The following is a 16,588-nucleotide window of genomic DNA, read 5'->3' on the forward strand; positions in this document are numbered from 1 at the left end:
AGTCCTTGGGATGTTTGATAATCATGGAGTATCCTGGAGCAATGACGTCTGTCACCGGGAAGGTGAAGAATCCGTGTGGATCTTTCCTGTCAAGACAGAAAGACTGTCCTTATATAAAGCAGATACGAGGAAAGATTACAATGCCATCTGATTTTACCTCTGAAGCAAACGCAAGAAATGCTCCAAGAGCTGCTGGCGAGGGGTGCATTCGTTTTCTGGGAAAAACCAAAAGGACAAACATAACAAAAAAAGTCATTTGTGATTTGTTTTGATGGAGCATCACTCTTTTAAACCGCAGTTTTATTCATGAATTTAAAAGTGAAGCTGCAGAATTGAACTAGGGTTGATTTTAGAACACTTTCTTCAAAACAGACCCAAAAAATACTTTTAAATGTCCTAACTTCTTTCAATATTTATTTTCATGGTAATACGGTTTTACTGCTCCACTTCTGCTTTCACTCCTGAAAAGAATTCATCTGCTTCTGATTCTGATTCGAATTTGTCCTGCTTCCTCTTCTTCTCCTCTGGAGGCACCTGTGGCTCATCAAGGCTGGATTTATTTGAGCAAAAATACAGAAAAAAGCAGTAATCTTGCAAAATGTTATTACAATGTAAAATAATACATTCTGTTTTAATATCATTTAAAATATAATTTATTGCTGTGACTGTAACTGTGATGCAAAGCTGAATTTCCATCAGCCATAACTCCAGTATAAAGTGTCACATGATCCTTCAGAAATCATTCTAATATGCTGATTTATTATAAGAATTATCAGTGTTGGAAAAACAAATATTTTTTGGAACCTGTGATATTTTTTCAGGATTCTTTGATGAATAAAAAGTTAAAAAGAACAGCATTTATTTAAAATATAATTCTTTTCTAACATTATAAATCTTTGCTATCACTTCTTAACAATTTATCACATCGTTGCTGAATAAAAGTATTAATTTCTTTCAAAAAAAAAGGAAGACTAACAATGTACTGACCCCAAACTTTTAAACAATAGTATATATTCACAAAAAATATCTATATTAAAAAAAAAATCTCCTCTTTTAAACTTTTAATCAACAAAAAAACCCTGAAAAAAGTATTACAGTTTCCAAAAAAATATTAAGCAGCAAAAACTGTAATAAATCAGAATATTAGAATGATTTCTGAAGATCATGTGACACTGATGACTGGAGTAATGATGCTGAAAATACAGCTTTGATCACAGAAATAAATTACATTTTAAAGTTAATTAACATAGAAAGCTGTTAATTTAAATTAAAATAATATTTCACAATATTACTGTATTTCTGATCAAGTAAAAGCAGCCTTGATGAGCAGGAGAGACGTTTTTAAAAATTTTAATTATTCCTGACATCTGAATGGCGGTGTATCTCTCTACTGCAAACCTGACACATTTCTACCACTGCATTGTCATAACGCGTTCCATAACATGACTTTGTCTTCACCTCGGTCTCCAGCTCTTGGATTATGTTTCGACAACAATTTTCTTCTCTGACAGAAGCGTCGACAGCAATTTGATCGCCTGATCGTGTCGTGTTACTTCACGGTAAGACAATAAAAGCTTGTTTGAAAGCTCAGCAGTTTCTGTCTTCATGTTATGTTTATACAGTCGTCATTTCTCTCATAACCCCTCAGGGACGCCTGGCACAGGGAAGACGTCTCTGTGTAAAGGACTTGCCCAGAAGCTCTCCATCAGACTGTCTGGCAGGTGTGACGTCCTTCATTAAAGCAGACAGGCAGCTGCAGAGCGTCCTGTGTCTATTTACCATTGTTTGTGTGTTTCCACTCTTAACAGGTATTCACACAGCCAGTTCATGGAGATTAACAGCCACAGTCTCTTCTCCAAGTGGTTCTCAGAGGTACATCTGCATCCGTCTGCTCTGAAGCGCTTCCTCAGATCCGTGTCTGAAACCTCATTAACATCCGACTGCTTTTACAGAGCGGAAAACTGGTCACAAAGATGTTTCAGAAGATTCAGGAGCTCTTCGATGATATGCTCTGGTGTTTGTCCTGATAGATGAAGTTCTCTCCTTTTTATGTCATTAATGTCCACTCGTGTCTTTTATTTTGTTTTATTTGACTCACTGTCGCTCAACAAAACCATTTAAACCAGTCTAATCCCGTTGGTCTCAGACTGGTTTAGAAAATATACTAAAATAGGCATTATCTAATTAAATATGCACTAGTTTGTGCATACATTTCTAGGACATTTTAGACATGCTTTTTTTATTTATCACTCTATACACCAAAAATTACTGTCACCAGACAGAAAAAAACTCACTATGCTTATAGGAGTAGAATTATGTATAAAAATGCAATGTTTCATCACTATTTTATAGATACAGCGAGTAAAAGTTTTAAATTAGAGCAACCAGTAAAGATATTTTGCTATTGGACCATTTCAAAACTGTAATAATATTAAAGCATATGAACAGTTTATTTGCAAAAACATAAAAAATTTTTTTTTTTAAAGATTTTAACAAAAAATACTAACACAATAATTTTTTTATTGTGCATTCCAATTAATCTCAAATTAATGCAGTTGGGTTATTTTAATTAGGTTAAAAAAATAACTAATAATTACAGCTAACTAACACAATAAAAACATGATTTTTGAATATTTAACAAAACGGAGTTATCTGTTTTTGCAAATAAATTCTTCGTATTTTAAATAGAATATAGTAATTTCAATGCCACTTTTAATTTAATACAAAAAAAAAACATGTTGGTGAACTCACAAAAAAGTTGGTAGTTTAAATTTATGTACGTTCAAAACATCAGTAAACCTTTTCCCATCACTAGACATATAGAAATAAAATAAGAAATACAAATAATAATATTTAGACCAATTAAAAATATACAATACTTAATACTTCGATAAAAAGGTGACTTGAGCAAGCTCTGGCATATAATATGCATAATTTCCCCCACAAAATCTATTGTTGTGATAACTTTGAGAGTGTCTGTTGCTGTTTTTACCAATATTAAGTGAAAGTACACAAACATCGCAGGTCTCTGAGGGTTAATGATGTGTGTTTGTCAGGTGGAGAGTCTCACGTCAAACCCAGATCAAAACACAACCATCAAAAGATCATTACAACACTAAAATGCAGTTCAAACCCAGATCAAACGGTCAGTTTCTCTTCATCTGTTCTGCATAACTAACATTCACCTACAAAAGCATGCTTGAAATCAAAGCGACCATTTATTGAATGCACGTTCCTGATTTGTATATAATACCCTGCTCCATCATTTTTCCCTGCTTTTTATGCAATTGAATAAGCTGTTGCATGTTGAAATATGTCATATTATGGATGCATTCGTAATCATGCAAACCAAATCATTACATCATTCAGGCACCCAAATGTTGTCATCCTCACCACGTCCAACGTCAAAGAAAAGATCGATCTGGCCTTTGTGGACCGAGCTGATATAAAGCAGTACATCAGCCCCCCGGGTGCCAGCGCCATCTGTCCTCTATCTGTCCTGTCTGGAGGAACCCATGAAGGTGAGCTCGTTTCCTTGGACTATTGAACATCTCTGTTCTTCTGCCGAGCAAAACAGTATCAGTCTGAACTTCCCCTGCAGCGTCAGATCATCTACCCCAGACAGCAGCTGCTGAGTTTGGAGGAACTGGGCACCATGGACTTCATGGAGAGCGACGTGACCCGTCTGAGCTTAACCCTGAGGAACATCGCCCAGTGAGTGTATTTGCTTATGACACAACTAGTACGGAAAGTCTTCAAGACTGGATCTTCACGACTGTCTCTTTCTGCACAGGAGGAGTGTGGGACTCAGTGGAAGAGCTTTGAGGAAAATCTCATTTCTGGCTCATGCGCTCTATGGAAAGGTACTCGTGTTATGTGATTTTTACCACAGATAAATAGTGTTTTTAGCCTTAAGATCTGGTTATTCACTGTTTTGCTGTGATGAAAGGATGGCGACAGCATTTTTTGCATTTACATTTGTGACCCTGCAGCACAAAAGCAGTCTTAAGTCTCTGGGGTATATTTGTAGCAACAGCCAAAAATACATTGTATCGGTTAAAATTATAGATTTTCCTTTTATGCCAAAAATCATTAGGATATTAAGTAAAGATCATGTTCCATTAAGATATTTCGTAAATTTCCTACTGTAAATATATCAAAACTTCATTTTGATTAGTAATATGCATCGCTAAGAACTTCATTTGGACAACTTTAAAGATGATTTTCTCAATATTTTGATTATTTACTCCCTCGGATTCCAAATAGTTGTATCTCAGCCAAATATTGTCCTATTTTAACAAACCACACATCAATGGAAAGCTTATTTATTCAGAAAATCTCATTGTGTCTGACCCTTAAAACTGGTTTTGTGGTCCAGGGTCACATTTAGTCAACTTGCGTTGCTTATTTCAAAAGGTAACTCAGATATTTTCTTGTAAATAAAAAAAAAATGTCTTTCTTTACCAGTTACTTGAAAAAGTAATCTGATTACGTAACTCGTGTTACTTGTAATGCGTAACACTGGTAATAATATTAATGTAGGAATCATCTAATTAAATATGCACTAATTTGCATACATTTCCAGAACAGAAACCTGAAAAAAGCCAGGTTAAAAACTATATTAGAATTACAGATTTTTGAATATCTCATTTTTATCTCTCCATAAATCAGAAAATACTGTCAGAAGCCAAAAAAAAAACATTTTAATTTTAGAAATTAAATGCTTTATAAATCAGGCAAGTGATAAACAAACCCATCCATAAAAACCTTAAAGCTAATAATAAAACCGCTCAATTTGGTGAAGTGGAGAAAAAAACTCACAGACACAAATAGATAAAATGCAATAAAATAAACACTTAAATGTTTTCTTTCCACTAGTTTGAAATAAGACATGTTACAGAAACAAAATCTCAAAACTGTCCACAGATTTCTTTCATCTGTTTATTAATTCAAATCACATCATAAATCAAATATTAAATTTAGTCTTTGTTTGTTGTAATCACGTCAACTCTTCTGTCTTGAATATGCAGTTTAGTCTTTGTTTGTTGTAATCACGTCAACTCTTCTGTCTCCAGTCCTCCACAATGACAGTCGAGGTTTTTCTGAAAGCGATGGAGCGTGCCGTGGACAAACAGAGACAGGAACAGGCGAGTTTGGTCAAATTTCTTGTCCGCACTGATGTTGTATCCAAAGGGTTTCTTCTTGTTTTATTAATTCAGTATTTCTGGTCCGTTCACCAGCTTCACCCTAGAACAAACCAGTGTTGTTTTATTTCACGTTTGAGAGTTTAAAACAGCACTTATCATCTGATAGATAACAATTTTGATATTCATAAGCTGAAGTTTTGGTGTCCTAAATCCGAGTTGGAAAATGAAAAATGTAGCAGCTGCTATGTGCATATGAATAAAATAATGTTCTTTTTATGTTCAGTTTTTAAATATTTATATATTTAAAGCATTTGATTAAAATGAGGGACAAAATCAATTCTTTTGGTTCTTTTTTTTCTGAAATGGACCTGAAATGTTTGTCTAATATAAATTAATACATTGCAACCAGTAGGTGGCATAATGGTGCCACTGCAGGAAAAACAGCATGCATAAATGCAAGAAATGCCTCCAATACACTCTTAAAATAAAAGTGCTTCATTATGCCATAAAATAACCTTTTTCGTCTTAATAAAGAACCTTAAACATCTGAAGAACCTTTCGGTTTCACAAAGCTGCTTTGGTTATAAAAAAGGTAAGAAATAGATTTTTTTGACGGCTGTCTGAGCAAAATCTGCCTGAATATGCAAGGCTTCTGTGGGTCTTAAGTCTTAATTCAAGGCCTTAAAAGCTCTTAAATCAGAACAGAAAGTCTTAAATTCAGATTCGTGACACTGAATGTTGCATGCAATGCAAAAAATGAATATCTTCCTCAGTATTTTTGTTTTCAAGTACAAATATGTAAACATCCTTAAATCAAGATACATTTACCTGAGACACAAAAATACTTATTTTCTGTGAAATTGAACAAAATGAAGTGAGTTTATGCTTAAAACGATAACAAACGTCTGTCAACGGGGTGTGAAAATGTATTTTTCATTTGATTTAAGTTTATTGTTTTGAGCCCATTGGCTGATATTTGTTCTTGTTTTAATCATTAATTTGATACATTTCTCAGAAAACAAGACTGCGTATGTTATTTTGCTTCTCAAGTAAATGCATCTTTATTTAACAATCTTTAGATTGGAAACCAAAACACAAATTCCGAGGAAAACCGCAAATTTTTTTGCAGTGTGATTAAAGTTATTTCAATATCCTAGTGTTTGGGAGCAAAGGTATTCAAACCCTAAGCTATTTTGTGTAAAAATGTATTAAAAAGTAATAGATATCAGTATTTTTTTAACTTTTAAAGGTTTGCTAATATAACTCATTGTGTGATATTTACAATCTTGAGACCATAATCGATGTATTGTGTTGCCATCAATTTTAATCCTTAAAACGTCTTAAAATTTAAAAGGCTTTAAATGTGAGCTTCATAAAACCTGCAGAAACTGATTGTTTTTGTGTCATTTCAAAGAGATTAAAGTGGTAAAGCACAAACTAAAATGCATAGCATTTATTTCTCCCACAACGTGCATTCATTCAGAGGTCAGCTTTCTCGTGTTGTTTGACCTTTCGTCATTTAGAAACCCAGTTGACCCCCATATTTAAAGCGGCCTGCTTGGATGTGCTGTTTGGAAAGATTCGAGTTGTGAGAATCTGTTTTATGCGAATCCCACAATCACAAAGAGCTTCTTGATGTGTATCGTGACCCGCTGATACCGGATCAAACAGGTAAACACCTGCGAGCCATCATTGTGCAGGTATCTGTAGCACATTCTTCTGATATGATGTGAGATTAAAATGTGTCAGGCTGCAGACCAGATAAACAAACCCATAATTGCAATGTCTGCAGGCTTTTTTCTCTTCCTGACAGTTCCTCGTCCAAAAACACGCAGTTGTTAAGAATCTAATCAGAAAAAAAAAAAAACGTCAAAAGCCTTATTGTTGCAGTGTTTTATACGCTTTTTGTGGTTAGAACTGCCAGTGAGTTCCGAAACAAAGCAAACTCTATAATGCTGCTGAATTTCATGGGTTTCTGGCCTCAAGCGCTGGAATATCAATAGAGCTGCCAATATTAATACATTAGTTGAAGAGTTTAATAACATGAGACGTTTAAGGCTGTTCAGTAGGACTGCAGAGAGATACATGAGCTTTTGTTTGAAATAAAAGAATGATTTATGCTGCTTATTGGCAAATCAGTACTGCAAATCTCTTCCCTCTTTAAGTATTGCAACAGATCTTTTCCACAAGTGCAAACACAATATGCTTTCATCTCTTGTTTTTCTTGTTTTTTTTATGTCTTTCTCAAACTAATTGCATATGAAAAATGTTCTTGTGGGGATCGCGCATGTTTGAATTACCAACTAGCTTTTTGCAATGTCTGAAGAAAGTGTTTTTGCTGTCTGGCTTTCGTAAAAATGTATCTTTTATTAACCAAGATATAGACATTTTGCTTGACTTATTAAAAATAACAAATTTCAAATTCACTTTAAGCAACAAGCGATTTAGTTTTAGTGTTTATTTGTTTTCTTTGTTTTTGTTTTTTAAAGAACATACAATGTTAAAAAAAAAATCAAAGTTATTACAGTATGTTTTACTTAAAAATTGTACTTTTAATTCAATATGTTACCATTTCGTTGTAATTGATGATGAAATTAGTATATTCTAAGTGAAAATGGTTTCTAGATTTATAATATCAGCCGTTTCTTGGTTATTGGCCTTAATGTGAAAATTATTATTTATCAGCTGATATTTAATTAAAAAAAACAGACTATTTTACTTTATAGTTTTTATAGTGTTTTCATTTTCTTTAAGTAGTATACATTTATATTATTGTCCATTTATCAGTTATTGCCCTTAATTGGAAAATTATTATTTTTGGCCGATATTTAATATTTATGTTGAAATAAAAAACTAATTCAGTTTTTAGACTGTATCAGTTTTCTTTATATATTCGATTTACAATAACGGCCATTTATTGATTATTGGCCTTAATTTGAAAATTATTATTTATTGGCTGATATTTATTATTTAATTTGAAATAAAAACAGTTTATTTTAGTTTTTAGAGTGTGTGTAATTTTTTTTTAAAGTAGAATAAAATGTATAATATCGGCCATTTATCGGTGATTAGCCTTAATGTGAAAATGATTATTTAATGGCCAATACTTATTATTAAATTCTAAATAAATCTATTTACTTTAGTTTTTAGAGTATCAATTTTCTTTAAGCAGTATAGATTTATAATATCGGCCATTTATCGGTGATTAGCATTAATGGGAAATTATTATTTAATGGCCAATACTTATTATTAAATTCTAAATAAATCTATTTACTTTAGTTTTTAGAGTATCAATTTTCTTTAAGCAGTATAGATTTATAATATCGGCCATTTATCGGTGATTAGCCTTAATGGGAAAATGATTACTTAGTGGCCGATATTTAATATTTAATTTGAAATAAATCTATTTACTTTAGTTTTTCGAGTATCAATTTTCTTTAAGCAGTAGAGATTTATAATATTGTCTATTTATCGGTGATTAGCCTTAATGTGAAAATGATTACTTAGTGGCTGATATTTATTATTTAATTCTAAATAAATCTATTTACTTTAGTTTTCAGAGTATCAATTTTCTGTAAAAGCAGTATAGATTTATAATATCAGGCATTTATCAGTGATTAGCCTTAATGTGAAAATGATTACTTAGTGGCCGATATTTAATATTTAATTCTAAATAAATTGATTTACTTTAGTTTTTAGAGTATCAGTTTTCTTTAAGCAGTATAGATTTATAATATCGGCCATTTATCGGTGATTAGCCTTAATGTGAAAATTATTACTTAGTGGCCGATATTTAATATTTAATTCTAAATAAATTGATTTACTTTAGTTTTCAGAGTATTAATTTTCTTTAAGCAGTACAGATTTATAATATCGGCCATTTATCGGTGATTAGCCTTAATGTGAAAATGATTACTTAGTGGCCGATATTTTATTATTTAATTCTAAATAAATCTATTTACTTTAGTTTTTAGAGTATCAGTTTTCTTTAAGCAGTATAGATTTATAATATCGGCCATTTTATCGGTAATTGGCCATAAACAGGAAAATTCTAATTCTAGTAGGTTTAATACCATTTAGTAGTTAAAAATCAGCCTTTTTCTGTCCCAGTCACAAAGGGATTATTCAGCTGTTGTTTTCTAGTTATCATATGTCAGTTTTAAACAAGTTCTAAGGCTTGAAATCCTTCAGTCTGGTGTCATGTGCGTTTGCTTTGGATGCATCTGCTGAATGACTAACATACAAAATGTGACGATACCATCAGGAAAGAGAAAGACGCAACCCTGGAGGAACCGGCTTTGGATTTCAGCATCTGTGTAACTCATTAGAGACGTTAAACCACAAGCTGCCACAGGTTGAGAGTTTGTGAAGTCCCAGAGACGAATATGTGGAGCAACATCACAAGCATGCTGAGGAGAGAGAGTAATAACAGAGTTTCAGCTGAGCTGTCATCAAGTGGGTGATTACATGTCATCAGCGGCGCCTGAAGAGTGATGATCTTTCCATTGTACTGCCTTCAAATCTGAATTTGCATTTTTGTTCTGAAGTGCAAGGAAAAATGCATCATCAAACACTCATTTAGAGATTTTTACTTTTTGTAGAGAAAATGTGTGTTGTTTGACCGACACCTCATTTAGAGATTTTTACTTTTTGTAGAGAAAATGTGTGTTGTTTGACCGTGTCTTTCTGGTCCCAGTTCTGTAGTGTAGATGTTGGTCAGATCCTTCTGTCAATGTAAGAAAAGTAAAATCCGCAAATGTTGCATTTTAAATGATACACCAAAGTTAAATACTTAGATTAATAAGTCCATACCAAACACCTACATTGACCCCAAAAAGTGTTTAGACATGCAAGTAATTTTAAATTTAAATGTCCTTGCTTTTAGGGAAAATATGAGTCAAATGCTGTTCACTAACTTCACTTTTCTTCGTTATTTTGCTCGGTGTGTTTGAATCCAGTGATTTTTAGTGGATGTTTGAAGTCAGTTCTCCTTAAGTGTCTGTCAAGATATGGTTTTGCATGTAATGTCTTGCAAAACCCTGGACAAAAAAAGGTTTGAAACCCTGAAAAAAACTCAGAATTGCTAGATATAAACTTGAATTTGCGATTTAAAAAAAAAGAAAAAGAGGTTTATCTCGCAATTGCGTACCTTGAATGTTTCTTTGAGCAGCAAATCAGCATATTAGAATGATTTTGAAGATCATGTGACACTGAAGACTGAGTATGATGATGAAAATTCAGCTCCACATCACAGAAATAAATCACAGTTAAACTATATTAAATAGAAAGCATTATGTTAAATAGTAAAAATATTGGAAAATATTACTGCTTTTGCTGTATTTTGGATTACTTAAATGCAGGCGTGGGGAGAGAAGAGAACTCTTTAAAAAACTTACTTTCAAAACTTTCATTCCATGATATCATATTTAACATTTTGTTATAAAATGAGATCCCCTCTATAAAATCTCTTTAACTGTAAAAAGTATCAACAAAATGAAACCTGGCTTCATGCAATGTTCAAATTTCAGTTTAGGAAATGTTGCAAATGGATGCATATTTAATAGGATGATTTAGCATGTCAGAAAACGACTGTGATGAATCAACTGAGGAAGTATGACGATATCTGAAAGATTTCTGCTCGGTTCAGCGGGAGTCCTGTGTTGATGTGGCGCGTGTCCAGTAGGGGGCAGCAGTGATGCTGAAGGGGGCCGGACTGAAGAAGCGTTCCTCCAGCTCTTCACTTCGCTTCACATCTTCATCTACAGCGGATCATCCACTCATTGAGGTCCAGCGACAGACGCTTTTTCTTTACTCCTTTCTGTATTAAAGCATCACAGTCATCGCGAGTCGTGCGCGATAAATGCCGCTCGGGTGTTTGCGGGAATTGCGGGATTTGCCTTTTAAATTCCTCTGAATGGATATGATGTGCAACTGTGAGCGAGGAGATGCACGAGAGCTCTCCTAACCAACAGCAGGGATACAATGTGGGGGAAACTTCACTCCAAAACATGGTGAGTTACACATCTTCGAGTTACATGAGCGCAAAATATGTGTGCACGCGTATGTTTATAGCTTATCACTGAGTTAAAAGGACTTTTCTGTCTCTTAGAATGATTTTAATCTAGTTCTAAAATATAAAGATAGCTTTTAACTTTTTGGTTTGTTACTTTAATTACGTTTTCCTAACTTTAAAGGTTGAAAGGCAAAAATTGTCATCTATTCATAATAAAATTACAAAGATAATAAAATTCACACTTAAAAAACAATATTATTATATATATATATAAATTTTTTTTTTACATTATTTTTAAGATTTTTACATCATGAAAGTAGCTTCGTTAGGTATCCTTACTAAATCAAGTTAGTATTTGGCCATTTCAATTTAAAAATAATTATATATATATATATATATATATATATATATATATATATATTTATTTATGTTATATATATATATAATTGGCTTATTTATTTATTTTGATGAAAAGTCCATTGTGACCCAGGACCACAAAACCAGTCTTAAGGGTAAATTTTTCGAAATTATAAAATGTATACATCAAATACAATAAGCTTTCCATTGATGTATGGTTTATTAGGACCAGACAATATATAGATACAACTATTTGAAAATCTGGAATCTGAGGGTGCAAAAAAATCACAATACTGAGAAAATCTCCTTGAAAGTTGTCCAACTGAGTTCTTAGCAATGCATATTACTAATCAAAAATGACGTTTTGATATATTTATACAGTAGAAAATTTACAAAATATCTTCATGGAACATGAGCTTTAATATCCTAATAATTTTTTTATGGCATAAAAAAAAAATGTATAATTTTTTGCACATACAATGTATTTTTGGCTATTGCTACAAATATATACCTCCTCGGGTGACTTAAGACTGCTTTTTTGTGCTCCAGAGGTCACATTTATATGTCCTAATCCTATCCATGAACGCTCTTGGAAATGCACAAACATATAATGTTACTGTGAATAACACTCAGTTTTTTTTTATCTTTGTCATTGGGATGCAGTGCTTGCAAACGTCGGCTGAACAATCCTGAGGGTGAGTTTTGCATTTGACACAGTTTTGAGTCTATTTTTGTTATGCATTAACTATTAATGGCTTGGATGTTCCTAATGCTCTTCAAATCCACTTTCAGGGATAGTTTCGTTGTGAACGGCTTTATTTCAAGAAGAGAGGAGCTGAAGAGGGCAGAGAGATACGGTATTAACACAAATCTGAAAGATTATAAGGTAAGAAATGCTTGTTTTTGTGCATTTTTCATCTGAGTCTGTCTGGTTAGCCAATAAAGGTGAGTTAAGGCCTGTTCTATGCTCAGTTAATGAAGTATGTCAGGCTGAAGAATGCCTGCTCAGCCCCTAGTATCAAAGTATAGCTGTTTATGCCACCTCAAGCAGAATTAAACAGAAAGTGTGTAAAGACGCCAAAATGCCTCTCTTTCAGAAGTGCATTCTGTGCCAGTTTTTTGCAGGTAGATTTCAGCATTAGATTATTCGGACTTCCTAAACTGTTCTGGCTACAAACAAAACACTCCTCTTGTGAAAAACACCAACTGATTTTCAATCCATTTTTCCAAAGATTGTTCGATATGCCTTAGGGCTGGGTTGAAAAATAATAGATTTTAATCATTCTTTAAGCAATTTTAAATTCCAAGAATCAATCTCATGATGCTTTCAGTCGTATGTGTGAACTAACAAATTAATGAAACATTATTTGTAGCGACTCTCCCTTGCAGGAATTCCAAAAAGTATACTGTTACTCTTTGAAATGAAACCCAAAGTCCTCAGCTTTCAAATTCTCCTGTCTATTTTGTCATGAACCGACACGTCTTACCTATTTTACTACTAGTTATAACACCAAATAAACATTGAATGAACATTAAGAAAGTGTGTTGAAAAGAAACTTACTGAAACGATCCTGTCTCATAGCGTAATCACTCAAACGGTAAGCTTCAGTCGTGGAAAGATGCTCAATTAAAACAGCATGTGAATCAGTCACACTTTCTACTGTAGTCAGTAGAAAGCCGTTAAGTGTCAGAAATTCGATAGTTAGTGAAAAAAAAAAAAAAAAAATTAAAAAAATCACTCTAGAAAGGGTTATTTTACTAAATATGTGCACTTATATTACATATTCATTAAATTTTTTACTTAAATCAGTCTTAAATATCTAATGCATGACTGAAAAAATGAAACACAAGTTATGACATCCACAGTTGAAATGTTTATATTTCTGGAGTAGAAAACATAATTATATCATTAAAAAGTTATTTTAAATATATTATAATATATGATTTTTTTATATTTTTTATGTATGTATGGTGACAGATAGAATAACATATATATATAAATATTATAAAAATAAATATATTATAAATTTTGTTTTCCTTGTATTAACACTAAATTTTAATGTGTGCTTTACTACCATTATCACTTCATATTTAATTAATGTACTAAATGGACAGGGCTTTATTGATTCGTTTCAAGCATTATCTATTAATGAATCGAGATTGAGATCGAAATTGAATCGAATAGCAAAGTTTTGAAAGCTGGTCTCACCACCCAGCCCTGCGACTTTTTAGAGTAAGCATTAATATACACAGCAGCAACTAATACCAAGAAAAAACTGTTGTTTTTAGCACTGTTTTTATCATTTCTTGTGGTACATTGCGTGAGATTGCTTTTTTTTCTCAAAAGGGTGACAGTGATGCTGCCTCACCATTTGGCCAATAAATGGTATCTTAGAGGCTGATTTGCTAAGCATGCTTTGCTAAAAGTAAAACCCACACGAAATCCTATGGTAGCGTTTCAGAATGCGACTATTCAGCTGTAAGAGCGACGCTGCTGCAAGCTTTTTCCCTGTATCTTGGTTTCAAATCGCTGAAGAATCCAGACTGGGACGCTGCACCCACAGAAGGAACAACTTCTCAGGGTGGGTGTGTCGTCCCGCTGCCAAAGCACCACATTCCTCCCACTACAATACTGAGAAATCATCATTACAGCGGACTCGAAACAAAAGACAGGAAGTGTGCGTTTTCAGGGCTGTGGCAGTGACACGTCCAGCGCTGCTGCTGCTGCTGCTGCTGGTTTTTATCGTGTTTGGCAGCGGGGACAGCGCCCCCCCCCCCCGCTGTGGTTGTTCCCCGGCGGGATTTCGATGGGTTTTGGATGCTGCTCGTTTTACAGCTGAGAGAGCGTCGCGTGGTATTAGTCCTGGATGGAAGTCGTATATACATCTGCTGTGTGAACAACAGCGTTCGGATTATACATATATAGACTCAAGCAGTAGTGTGAGCTGACCAGATTTTTATTTTTTTTAACTATCTATGCAGTTGAGTTTTGTACCCGTTCTCCTCCTCCACCTGAGCAGTTTTGTCTTATTCTTTTGACCACACAATACTACTATTGTCTGGCATTTTTTTTTTTTTTTATAACATAAGACAGGTTGACATCTCTAAGCTATAGTGATTCATAGCATGTATGCGTCAAGTGACACTGTTCTGTTCCATACTGGCTACTAAACTCTTCAATGCTTTTGAATGCACGTTTACCGCGCTTATTATTAGTGTCTTTTGTTTTACACTTCAGTCATTAAAAATGCGCTGTTAGAGCTTGTGTGAATCATTTCTCTGTACGGGTTTCAAATGTCCATTTCAAAGAATCAATTCTACCGTCAGTCTCACAAAAATTCTGAATTGCATTCATTGAGAATATCACAGGCATGACTCAAACCAACTTCAGTCAAGTTTGTTCGAATCATTCGCGTGTGATGGCTTCAAACGGTCCCTTTCCAAGTGTCATTTACTTAAACAGAGAAATTCCCCGGGAATCACTCAACTTGAATCACCTTACACAACTTTTTGTTTGGTTTATTTCTGTGGAGGGAAACCATCAATATGTTCATTTCAAAGAATTCAATCTCAAAAGTCAATCTCAAAAAAAAAATCTCTGAATTGATCTATATTGGCTGGTTAGATCTCACAGGAATGAATCAAAAACAACTCTACCAGATATTTGTTCAAAGGTCCATTTCCAAAGAATCTTTCAAGATTCAGTTTTCAAAAAAAAATCTCTGCTTTGATTCATTAAAATGGACAGATCGCTCACAGAATTAGTTCGAACCACCTCAAACATCCTACAGAAATGATTTTTTTTTTTTTTTCCCAAACAGACTGGTTAACGCAATCACTCTAAAGTCAATCTAAAAAAATAAATCTCTGTGTGTTGATTCATTGACAAATTCACCGGCAATCAACTCAAAAACAAGTTTGTTTGAATCATTTGTTGTAGATGGGTTCAAACTGTCCATTGAAAGAATCAGTTCATTGATTTAGGACAGAAATTACAGAAATTAATCAAATTGACTCACCTTAACAAGTTCTAGTTGTGTTTGACCATTTGTTAGTGGATGGAATAAAAAAATTTGTCAAATTTAGAAAAAGAATCAAATCCAAAAGTCAAATAAATCGCAGTTGAATCATTGAAGTTGATAAGCAAATTACACAGGAATGAATCAAACAGACTCTAAAATGCTTGTTTGAAATTATTTCAGTGGATGGTTCAAACTGTCCATTTCCAAGAATCAATTGAAAAATTCAATCACAAAAAATCTCTGTAGAATTCATCATTGGACCCGCAACAGAAATGCCGGAAGAACTTAATCATACAGACTCCTTTAACAAGTTTGTTTTAAATCATTTCTGTGGGTGGATCTAAGCTGTCCATTTTAAAGATTCAATTTAAGTTTTGGATTTATTTCAATGGACAGACATTCAGGAATGAAACAAACCAACTCTAACTCAAAGTAAGTTTGAATCATTTCACTAGATGTGTTCGAAAATATCCATTTCAAAGAACCAATTCAGATTCACACTCTCAAAAAAATCGCTGAATTGACATTCTTTGAAATGTGGACAGAAGTTCATAGGAATGATCAACTCAACTCTAACTCTGTTTTGATTCATCTCTGCAGGTGGTTTTCAAACTGTCCATTTCGCAAAGAATCCGGTTCAGTAAGTGCGACCCTCAAAAGAACTGATTCATTGGAAATGGACAGAAGGCGATGTATGTCTCGTTATGTCAGACTCTCACCTGTGTCGTGGTTTTATGCGTCATTTCAGTTAAGTCTCTGAAGGATGCTGACGGAGTCGCCATAGTAAAGAGACTCTAACTGATAGATTAAACCTGCTCTATTAGAAGCCCTATAAAAAGTCCTTCCCCTCATGAATGGGAAAGTTATTTGGGGAAAATCTGACAGTGGCCTCGAGGGAAACCCACCGCCGTCATGTGTCATTAATGGGCAGGTCCAGGGTTTGATTTCATCAGAGTTTTGGCTCCGGTTTGTGTTTTGTCAGTCAGTCACGGTACTGAAAGACTATTGAAACTGTGAGCAGGAGCGTGGGGAGACTTTTGATTTGCGAT

General features: G+C 33.7%; 1 pseudogene; it reads left to right on the top strand.

Moving 5' to 3' along the window:
• The first annotated feature begins 1,371 nt into the window (after window positions 1–1,371).
• On the top strand, window positions 1,372–16,337 carry LOC109054009 (annotated as a pseudogene).
• Window positions 16,338–16,588: the final 251 nt, after the last annotated feature.

This window comes from Cyprinus carpio, chromosome A16, assembly GCF_018340385.1.
Source record: "Cyprinus carpio isolate SPL01 chromosome A16, ASM1834038v1, whole genome shotgun sequence".
In the NCBI taxonomy this organism is placed as follows: domain Eukaryota; kingdom Metazoa; phylum Chordata; class Actinopteri; order Cypriniformes; family Cyprinidae; genus Cyprinus; species Cyprinus carpio.